Source organism: Festucalex cinctus, chromosome 1, assembly GCF_051991245.1.
Source record: "Festucalex cinctus isolate MCC-2025b chromosome 1, RoL_Fcin_1.0, whole genome shotgun sequence".
NCBI lineage: Eukaryota > Metazoa > Chordata > Actinopteri > Syngnathiformes > Syngnathidae > Festucalex > Festucalex cinctus.
In genome coordinates, this window is record NC_135411.1 from 28,143,015 (window position 1) to 28,154,731 (window position 11,717).

The window sequence follows — 11,717 nt, forward strand, 5'->3', positions numbered from 1 at the left end:
GCAGTTGTTATTTCGCTGGATGCAGAAAAAGCATTCGATAAAGTTAACTGGTCCTTCCTCTTTGCTGTCTTAAATAAATTCGGCTTCGGGGAGTCATTCATTCAATGGGTCTCAATATTATATGATTCTCCTAAAGCTACAGTTACTACTAATGGGATTACATCACAGAGTTTTACTTTACAAAGGGGAACAAGACAAGGGTGCCCAATTTCTCCTTTATTATTTGCTATATTTATTGAGCCGCTTGCATTAGCTATACGTCAGGATAGACGGATCCAAGGAATCCACTCCGGGACAATAGAACATAAAATTAATCTATATGCCGATGATATATTACTCTATTTAGAAGAACCTGCTATCTCGCTAGGGGAAGCATTTAAATTAATAACTAAATTCTCTCACTTATCAGATTACTCTATTAACTGGACAAAATCAACATTATTACCTATTACAGAAAATTCATGGAATCCTACAAGTCAGGATCCACACTACTCCTTTCCTACAGGTAATTTAAAATACTTAGGTGTTAAAATTTCACCTAAGTTAACTGAATTAACTTCTTTAAATTTTTCACCATTATTGGATAGTATCCGTAGTGACCTGGAGCGCTGGAATAATCTTCCGATCTCTTTAATAGGACGGATAGCTACTATAAAAATGAAAGTTTTACCAAAGATTAATTATTTATTTTCAATGATTCCATTTAAACCTACGTCTAACTGGTTCCAATCGCTGGACTCTGCTATCATAAAATTCTATTGGAATAAAAAAAAAGCCAAAATTAGTCTATCTACTCTTCAGGAAAGTAAATCTAAAGGAGGTTTAGAGGCACCAAACTTTATGTACTATTATTTAGCTAATCAACTACAATATCTTGTGCTATGGACACAACCCAACAGAGATACTAACTGTTGGTTGGAATTGGAGCAGAAGGATTGTAATAATCTTAGACTGTCAGATTTACTCTTTATTACAAAATCAATAAGACGACATAATTGTTTTAAAAACCCAATGATAGCCGCCACCCTGACTGCCTGGTGGAAGGCATTAGAAATTACAAACTCCCAATTGGCGCCCTGTGGGCTCTCTCCCATTTGGCATAACCCCGACTTTCAACTTAATAATCAGTCGTTCCATTTAAGCCTATGGGAGCAGAAAGGAATTACACACCTTCATCATCTTTTCTCAGATAATAAGTTTATATCGTATACAAACTTGGTCCAGAAATATGAAATAAAAAAGGGAAATTTCTTACATTATCTGCAAGTTAAAAATATGGTTAAGAAACAAATCCCAACACTTCAGGATACGCTCCAACTGCCTGTCTTAGTTAAAGATATTATAAAGCTTTCTCCAACAACAATAAAGAAAATATCAAAAATATATAAGTTATTTTTATACACAAATAAAACGTATTTACCGACTTTAAAATGGGAAAAAGACTTGTCTATAGTTCCGGAACCAGACTTTTGGACCCAAATCTGTGAAAATGTATTTAAAATGACCAAACAGACAAATTTGCAACTTATCCAATATAAGATACTTCATAGAACATATATTACACAATATATGATGAAAAAAATGGGACTCTCTGACTCCGACATTTGTCTCCAGTGCTCACAAAACACTGCCGATACTTATCTTCATGCTTTATGGTCATGTACTCCAGTGCTGCATTTCTGGACGACAATCTTGGAAAAGCTCGCTGATATATTAAACTGTAGGCTTCCTTTATCTCCAAGATTGTGTTTACTAGGTGACTTAACAATAACTGAGCTACCATGTAAACAATCTCAATCTATATTTATAGCCCTTACTATTGCTAAAAAAATAATCCTTGTCAATTGGAAAAATAAACAATCTCTAAATATCGACCACTGGTTAAACTTACTAATAAATTATATCTCAATGGAAAAAATCTCTGCCTTAAATAAAAATCAAGTATCAAGATTTAAACAAATATGGTCTATGTACATAGAATATTTTAATCTCAATTTGGCAACTTAATCCTGCCAAGATTCTGCCTGTTAACGAGAGCCACCACATCGTTACAACTTCTGTTTTCGCTGCTCCTGTATTTGGTATTTTGTATCTGATTGTTTTTATTTTTATATAGTCAGGAACCTAGTTGCTGCTAGTGGGCTCGAGCATACCACACTATACGACACTATACTCAATAACTCCTTAAGATCTATTTCTAGTGGGCACTAAGCATCAACACTTGGTGTTACTGCATGCTAATTAGTCAATTTTCTTGACGCCGTCCCCTGTGGTCGGGCGGGGGTGGTTCTCCCCCCCCGTTGTCTGCTCGGTGGCGGTTGCGTCTTGGCCGCTCCCTGGGCCCCCTGTGGGGTGCGGTGTTGGGGTGCTTCCCCTGGTGCCCGGGGCGGTGCCGTCCCGGCGCGGTCCGCTGCTCCGTGCCCGGCGGCGCGGTTCGGGGTGGGTGGGCCTCCGGTGTGCCCCGTGGTTCCCTCTCCCCTCCCCCTTCCTCCCCCCCGTCGCCTCTCCCTCCTCGCCTCCTCCCGCCCATCCTCCTCTGCCTCCCGGTCCCTTTTCCCTTGTCGCCCTCCCTCCCCCCCCCCCGCCCCCTGCCCTGCAGCCGCCCTTTCGCCTTCTTGTCGTCTTCTCCCCGCTCCCCCCCCCCCCCCCCCCCCCCCTTCCCTGTCTGCCCTGCGGCCCCTCCACCTCCCTCTCCCTGGGCCTGGGGCTCCCTCCCCGGCCCGGGCGTCGGGCTCCGGGGGCCGGGCGAGGGTTTGGGGCCTGCCCCACTCCGGTATAACTCCTGGCGCCCCGGGCGGGCTCCGGTGGCCGGTGGGCTGTCCGGTAGCCCTGCTGCGCTGGCTGTCCGCCCATTGTGGTGCCGGGTGGATGAGGTGGGGGGCGGGTGGGGGTGGGGGTGCTGGGGGGCGGGCATGCCACCTACACCCGCCGGGTTGGGTGAGGCCCCGCTGGTCGCTCCTCTTACTCACTTCACTAGCTTGCACTATACTTTGTAAATATACACATAGGGCAAAGAAAAAAAAAAAAAAAAAAAAAAGATGAAGGCACAGTAAGTTTTTCATTACGACGAGACAGGCCTTTTTTTTTTTTTTTTTTTTTTTTTTGAAAAAAGATGCCTCGCCATACAGGAAGCTTCCATGAAGTTTCAGAATTTGTTTAAAAGAATCGGCCAGAAAAAGTGTCAGTCGGGTGTTTGCTCACTAAGATGATGTTTGCCTTGGACATTTACGAAGGATTGTTTAAAAACAAAAAAACAAACAAACATCCTTGGATCAGTTCTTTGCAAAACACCAGGCAGAAAAAACACTTCTGAGAGAGAACATGAACCAAAGAGGGCAAAAAAACGATGAGGACAGCAATTAAGAAGGTAAATGACCATTTTTATTCTTTACTCTATTCTTTGTTTTTTACATTACGCAGAACTCTCATTTATTGTGCAATAATCTAATTGTAACATGTATTTGTTACATGTTTTGATGCATTTTTATGCTTTATAAAACATTTATGTCTGAATTTTGGGAGGCTCGGAACGGATTAGGGCATTTACATGGAAAATGCGTCTCTACTTACAAAATTTTCTACTTAAGAACTTTCTTCCGGAACCAATTAATTTCGTAAGTAGAGGTACCACTGTATATATGTTGTATATTGTGTATTTGTAGATTCATATCATTATGATTCTCACATTCATATCTGTAGATAAACATGTCACCAATATCAACAGCTTTGTCTTTATTTTCAAAATTTGCTGACATTATGAGCAAAAAACACAAAATTTAGTTATTAGTATATGGTACTGAACCTTTTCTGATGTCAGTGAGCAGGTACAGAGTCTGCTCGTTACATCAATCGTGCAGCTGCTGGAATGAAGGCCATGTATTGATTTCTATGACAAGTGGCCTATTGACCCAATGGAGAGCTGTAAATATTCCCAGCTGTCAACGCTAAAGGCAGTTACGTTGTCAATAGCTCCCGGATGTGGAATACATTTCTCCTCCTTTGCGTCCCAAATGCATGAAAAACATCTCTTTCAAGGACTGCGCTAATCTTTCCGTGCGCGTCCTTAGGTGTTTGACTTTGTTGCCAGCTGCTCTGTTTGTGTTTCTCCCGTTTCATGTTGACGGTTTCACAAAACTCTAAATTACACGGTATTACAGCTACAGGAGATAATCGCCCACGCCCGCCAAATGCAAAGCAATGCCATCACTGCACATTTGAATGTTTGCACGTCCGCCCGCTAATTCATTCATGGCCTTTGCTGTTACATTAATGAATAATTGATGGACTTGTTTTGATTGACCAGATTGGATGATGCCATTCAAGCTGCAAAGAGTCTAATTTGATATTTGAGTGACGGCCCTGCCACACGGAGGCGGACACAGCAATTGACAAGCATTTAGTCGGTTAAGTTTACAGAAATGTTCTTGTATGGGAACTAGTGTTGTTCCGATACCGATACTGGTATCGGCAGAGGTGCCGATACTGCATAAAAACAGTGGTATCGGTATCGGTGAGTACTCACAAGTAACATGCCGATACCATTAATTCCAACGCTAATATAAGATTTTGGATGCAGCATCTTGTGTCGTGCACAACATTCACTGATATGTGACATGTTCACTGCATGCCGATCTAAGATATCCTATTGGCCCTTGAATGCTCTGAACCAATGGCAGGATAGCTTTTTCATGTTGAGGAGTAGTATCGGTATGGTATCGGTATCGGTCGATACTGCAAAGCTGGGTATCGGGATCCAAAAAACGGTATCGGAACAACACTAATGGGAACTACTTGTCATGAATGTTGAGCAAAAGAAGAATACAGTCCAGTTTACAGTCCAAAGTGTATAAAGAATTACGTTCAACATAGACATAGCTAAAAAATTCATCATGAAATCGATGTAACGTATTACTAAATGTAAGTACTAAAAATAATTCTCCAAGAACCACCCACTCCCCTCCCCCCCAAATTATGTGACATTTACATGCAAACAAACACAAGTGTGAATGCAAACTTCCAATAAGGTAAATCCCAGTCTTGCATCACGAGATGCTACCAAGAACATAATTTAACGAGGATACAGTAACAGTGAGTAGGGACTTCCTCGTGCACTCGCACACACAGATCCGTGAATCGTGACAGTTACGTCATGTTGAGCTTTAATAGGCTCTCATGCACCGGAACAGGTACAGCGGTGCGTTGTTCAATATGTCCCACTTCTCTACAGTGTCATGTTAGTTTAGTATAAGTAAGGTAGCTAGAGTGGTATTCCGCATTTGTGTGTGCATGTGTGTGTTGTCCTATATTAATAATAAACAAACCTTCGAAGTCATTGCCTCCTCGAAAACCCCTCCATGTTCATAATCTTTTTAAAAAGATTTAAAAAGATTTTAATTCTAAATTTGGCCGATCTTGTTGGGAAAAATAGGTCTGTAAATATATATCTCTTTCGAGTGATTTTCTTTTTCTTTGGCTTTTTTTTTTAGGCATTTGTATGAAAAAAAAAAAGAAAGAAAAAAAAAAAGGAGCCTCAATTCGAAGTTTTAAGAAAATAACTTGAAAGGAGAATCTTTTTCAAAACCTTATTCATACAATGTGAGATACTTACTATTGCTTTCCACATCACACTGATGTTCCAAAAACAATCTTCCTTTTTTTTTGTTTTTTTTTGTTTGTCACGTTAAGATGAATTTCTTTGTAAGAAAAGGTTTCCTGCTTTAGACCACCAGCGGAATCATCAGTACATCTGTCAGTTGCTGGTAAATTGTGGATGGCATTTCAACTTTTGATTTTGGAATCAACAAAGAATTCTACATCAATTACATAATTCCATAAATCATCAGTTAATCAATCAATCATCTAATGAAGTGAGAAGTAGTACGCAAAAGAATACAATTTAATAATATATATTTCATTTACCACATTTAAAACATGAAATCCATAATAATGCAAATTAATAATAATAATTAATAATAATAATATTAATAATAATAATACAGCTCCTCCTGCCTTAGGTCATATGTTTAATAACCTCTGCTACACATTTTGTATTCTGGGATGAAGCCAAGCAGAAGGTGCTGATTCATTGTGAGGTTGAGAGGAAAGTATGTATGGGTAAAATAAAATAAGAGCATACTCTTTGCCGGATGCTTTTTTGTTTTTTTCACCCTTTGTTTTGTCATTTCTGCTTTTATCTACTGGCTACAGCCGTTATTAGATAATGGAAAGACTCAGCATTCTTCGTTGTGCCTCTCGGATTGTTAAAAGTTGCAGTCAATGGTGGTTCATGTGTGGAGACTTCAGGCAAAAGTGTGGGCGGCATTATTGATTGAACGCCATCCTTCACCTTTCAGATTTAAAAGCTAGAAATTGTCGAGGTTTTTATTTCTTTGCATCTATTTGAAATATGCGTTTAAACCAACGGCAACCTTGCATTTGTCCTATCCCTTTCTTATGTGTGAATCATATTTAATACAGAGCTGTGGTTCAGTTGTAAAATTATTGTGCGATATGGGGCAGATTGGTAAGAAGACCTGTGATCTCCACCAAGCAACAATTAACCATCCATCCATTTTCTTGACCGTTTATTCCTCACAAAGGTCGCGAGGGGTGCTGGAGCCTACCTCAGCTGGCTCAGGGCAGTAGGCGGGGTACACCCTGAACTGGTTGCCAGCCAATAGCAGGGCACACAGAGACGAACAACCATCCACACTCACAAGCACACCTAGGGACAATTTGTAGCACCCAATTAACCTGCCATGCATGTTTTTGGAATGTGGGAGGAGACCGGAGTACCTGAAGAAGACCCACGCAGGCACGAGGAGAACATGCAAACTCCACCCAGGAAGGGCGGAGCCTGGACTCGAACCCGAGTCCTCAGAACTGGGAGGCGGACGCGCTAACCACTCGTCCACTGTGCCACCCCAACAATTGCAAGAAAATTGCCCTCCATAATCAGCTGGAAAAACAAATGGAACTGACATCTGTAATTAAGAGCTGGCAACCGCAATGTAGTTAGCAGATAAGCTAACAGTTAGCCTAGCTTCTATTTCGTACTTTATGACTGGATGTCTGTTGCATCATGCTGTCTCTACAGATCCTTCTTGGTACTGCAACAGACATGCGCTTGTTGATGCAGATGAGATTATCTTTGTTGCTGTTTTTATCATTTTGAGTTACTACAAACAAAACCTGCTTTGAATACCTTGATCAAGGGCAGCTCATTTATGAGGAAGCAGCGCGTTAACTCCCCCTAATGGTCACTGAAGGAACTAAATCAATGGCTGCGATTACAGCCTACAACCTGAGCACCCAAGGAATGAGGCGCCTTCCCATCCCTAAAATGCATTTGATCAGATGAGCACCCACCCATTCATTGTCAGCGTTTACCATCATTAGGGACCAATGCTGCCCCATGTGGCCACACATATTGCACATGGCAGAAATCACCACACTAACAACAAGATTACTTTGCTGCCCCAGAACAAGGCCAATACAAACTCGCAGGATGAGAAGCATTACGTTATCCTCCCTGTGTGGCTCATTTCCCGACTTCACCATCCTCGCCCGAGTGAGTGGGAGGTGTAAGGTGGGGTGGGGGCTCAATCACGCGGATGCCCACCACACGGGACACCGGAGGTGATGCAACAGCAGCTTCGTCAAGCAGCGCAGCGAAGTTTTGCGCTTTCGAAGGAATGTGTGTGTGTGTTTGTTTGTGTGCCGTGCTGTCGTTCCATATGTCTCCCAGCACGGGTCCCTTTACACATTGTTAGCCGGAGAACAACAACATCCACTCCCTAACTACATGGCAGTCATTAGTCAACAAGTACAATAAGCACAGCAATGTCTTTGTTATTGCCATTTGTAACAGGTGCAAAGAAATTGAAGTGAATAGAGTGTTCTTGTTTTCAAGTTCAGTATACACAATTGGGTCCCCAGGTGTTTCAATATTTATGCCTTGTTTTCCCACAATGGAAGTATTAATAGAGCCTCAAGAATAACAAGAAAGACTGAAACAAGCAGTGTGACCATCATTGTGATTGAACGCAGCAGTATAATTTGACAGAGAATAACATCTGCCGCTCTGAACTTGCCACGGTGATCACAGATCGTCTTTATATTTGTGGACCAGCCAGCAAGCCTTTGTTGTAGTGTTTGTGTCGGTATTCATTCGATGCTGGCTTGTAATAAGGAGAACAGCATCTGCAAAGGTACCAGAGTGACCGTAGGTTATTTGCTTTTGGTTCTTTACTATTAGGTGGAGCAGCCAGGAAACAGTTAAGTTTGCTTAGAGCTATTTATTTGATCCTGGGTTGTATTAAAGGAGCACTAAAGAACTTTCAGTTTACGTTGATTATGGCTATAATGTTGTGCCAGTTGTTTTGCAGCTTCTGCCAAGAAAACAGTAATCATGCGTCGACATTCAAACTGACTTCCATCTTTGTAATGAATGAGTAAAGGGGGAAGTAACGTATGCCATAAAGCAGTCAGCACATTTGTAGTTTTTTTGCGTGCCAGTATTCCTCAAACTTGCTTGTAACTTGTCCACCCTGAGAGTGGGAGGTTGTGGGTTCAATTCCTGCCTGGCTCATAAGAAAATACTATAAAAACAGGACCCATTTGCCTCCCTTCTTGACACTCAGCATTAGGGGTGGAATTGGGGTGTTAGATGACCAAATGATCCCCGAGCGCAAGCCCCTGCTGCTGCTATACTCACCGCTCCCTCAGTGGATGGGTGAAATGCAGAGAATGAATTTCACCCCACTTAGATGGGCGTGACAGTCAGTGCTCCTTTAACTTTATAAAATGCAAGAAATATTATTTGGTTATACATAAATTAAGTATTTGGAGTCGATGTGAATATGTCCATTTAAAAGTAAATAAATTTGTTTGGTTCAGTAACTAAAATGCTAAGAAAATAATTTAGATCAAAGCAAAAAATTAAGGTTGTTTCAAGTGAAGAAGTTTTATTTATATCAACATGAGATGTCATTCAACTTTTTTCTGTGAAGTCAAATATTTTAGATATGATATCTGGACATAATTATTTTATTTCATTATTATTATTTTTTACTTAAGCGGGGTTATAATTTTTACAGTGTAAGTCGATGTTTCATCAGAAGAGCTATGAAAATATTTTTATTAAGGTTGAAAAGTTCCTTAGTGCTACTTTAAGGGGAATAATGTCTTGTGTTACCACAGATTTGTGCTTTCATGTTCTATAATAGTGACAACTTTTCTTGTCTAGCACTGTAGCTAACGTTGGTGATCAGAATTGTGTGGTGAGCTTCCACAAAACTTTGCCTCCCAATGAATAGACCAAATGCTAATCACCACATAGCAATATGTTCCCTTAGCATATAGCATTCCTTTAAGCTTTGTATCATTAGCATCTAACTACTACAGAATGCTTTGTATTTTTAACAAGGTACTTCTAGATTGAAAATAAAAAAACAGTCCTGTTTTTTGGAGGGGAGCAAAAGTTTTATTATTCCTATTTGATGCGCAAGAATTTTTCTCACATTTTTTCTCACTCAGCCTTACAGTTTTAACCTCATAATGCAGAACAGACAAGCTCTGTTAGCATTTAGCATTGCATTAGATTAACATCATTAGCTTCTAGCCCTGTTTTGTCACTCATACTTCCATCCGCATTCCATGTCGATTGAATGTCAAACTTTCGGTCGGCCTGTTTAAACCTATTTGTGAATTTAACAAAGTTAGGACTTTAGCCTGAGCAGCCTCGGGCCAAACATAATTATTCCTTACTGACGCTTTAAGCGTTTTGTCACGCTGTGCATAGAAGTGCAGCCTCACTGCTCTCTCTCTCTCTCTCTCTCTCTCTCTCTCTCTCTCTCTCTCTCTCTCTCTCTCTCTGTCAGACGAACGCAAGCGTTTTGGATGCTTCCATCCAGGTCGTCCAAAGAAATGTGTCATTCTCGATTGCCATTCCCGCTTAATAAGGTCGGCCACGCTTCCCAAAGTGCCGTCCCCTCAGGATATCTGTCTTCCTCAAACAGCAATTTATCCAGCGGGGGCAGCCTCCTCATCGTTCTTTTTTTTTTTTTTTTTTTTAACTCATTCACTGCCATTGACGGAAAAAAAGACCTCAAATGATGCATTTTTGCTGGGCTGGCAGTGAATGTGTTAATTTATGTTTTATTATTATTATCAAACAGTCACGAGACGCTGTAATCCTCTCTCTGTATCCTCGGCACGATCTCTCTCCCTCTTCTTCCACAAAGGAGCGAGTTGCATACAAAATAGCTGACTCAATCATCAGCTGCATAATCAAGATAAGAGAGATGAGGGGTGGGGATAGGGTGGGGGTGCAGGAAGTGTGAGGGAGACGGAAGATGGCAAAAAAAAAGTTGCGACCAAGCGAGGAGACCGACACAAGTTGTGACTCATCATCCAGCTGAGATTCTGTTGAGCAACTTGCAGATTTAACCTTAAGATGTTCTGGAAAAATCAACGGAAAATCAATCTGTCTCAAGGTTTTACGCGAGTGAGGCTCCTCCAGCGAGCATTTCCAAAGACAGATGGCACGGAGGCTGCGAAATCCTCAGCTTATCTGCGAGTGAGCCCCGCACGGCTGACTGTAATGACCGTCTAATAGAATAGATTAAGGCCATAGGCAGTGGCTAATCATTGTGTATTTTTTTCCCCATACTGGCATCATGCACACTTTGATTAAGGTGGCAAGATGACATAAATACTCCATTTTTAATTTATCAAGCCGTAACACAACTTTTTATTCTGCACTCGAAGCAATGGAAGACATTCAGACGGCGGAGCTGTCCGTGGTGCTGAATGCAAACTTGTTCCTCCTTCTGTGTTCCAATAATCACTCATTGTGCAGAAGCGCAAATTGGACTCCCATTGCGCTTTTTAAAATATTATTATTATTATTATTATTTTGATATGTGCACACGCCCACCTCACTCACAACCACAAAAGCACATTCTTAGAGCACGCTGAAAAGATGCACGCTTGTTGCATTCAAGTCCCAAAACAGAACAGGTTCCTACCTGCACTCTTCAGCTCAGTGTCATCATGCTCCAAAAGAAGCTTCCACGTTTCCAGGGGGCTCCGACATCCACGTTTATTATTATCATTATTATTATTATTATTATTATTATTATTATTACTGTTATTGATATGAATTAATATTTGTTGGGAGTGTTCAGCGTGGCTGCAGCTCCATCGGCGCTCCTCGCTTAACAGCTGAGCGAAGCTGCTCGCTCGGGCTGCTTCTTTCTATCCGCCGAGACAGCCAGCGAGGGAGGGAGAGGGGAGCGGGGAGGCGGGCCGGACTGTTGAGAGGAGAGGCGGGTTAAAGGAGGAAGTGTGTGTGCGTGTGAGTGTGTGTTTGTGTGGGAGGAATGGAGGGTGGAAAAGAGGAAGGGAGGCTATAATGTCAGAGAGAGAGAGAGAGAGAGAGAGAAAGAAAGAAAGAAAGAAAGAAAGAGAAGTGCGCGTTTTTGGATCACCACCTTTGCCCCTCAAGGACCGAACCTCACGGACCCCGTGGCCACGCCCACTCTCCTCAAGTCAAGAGACAGATGATGTAGTGTTATTGTAATTAGGAAGTCACGTGGCTTTCCATTGATTAAAACAATTATATGAGGGAAGTTCGCCACTAATCACTGGCATCAGCGTCAAAACAGTTTGATTTTCTTTCTTCTTGGCCTTCATCTTTGCTTAATAGCCAATGG

General features: G+C 41.5%; 1 protein-coding gene across 1 annotated transcript in view; it reads right to left on the reverse strand.

Annotated features, from left to right (window-relative positions):
- Positions 1-11,275, reverse strand: part of elfn1a (extracellular leucine-rich repeat and fibronectin type III domain containing 1a) — a 116,498-nt gene extending 105,223 nt beyond the window's left edge. The window contains exon 1 of the mRNA XM_077527503.1: positions 11,031-11,275. The gene's annotated coding sequence lies outside the window, so the exon portion shown is untranslated. The remainder of the gene's footprint in view (positions 1-11,030) is intronic.
- Positions 11,276-11,717: the final 442 nt, after the last annotated feature.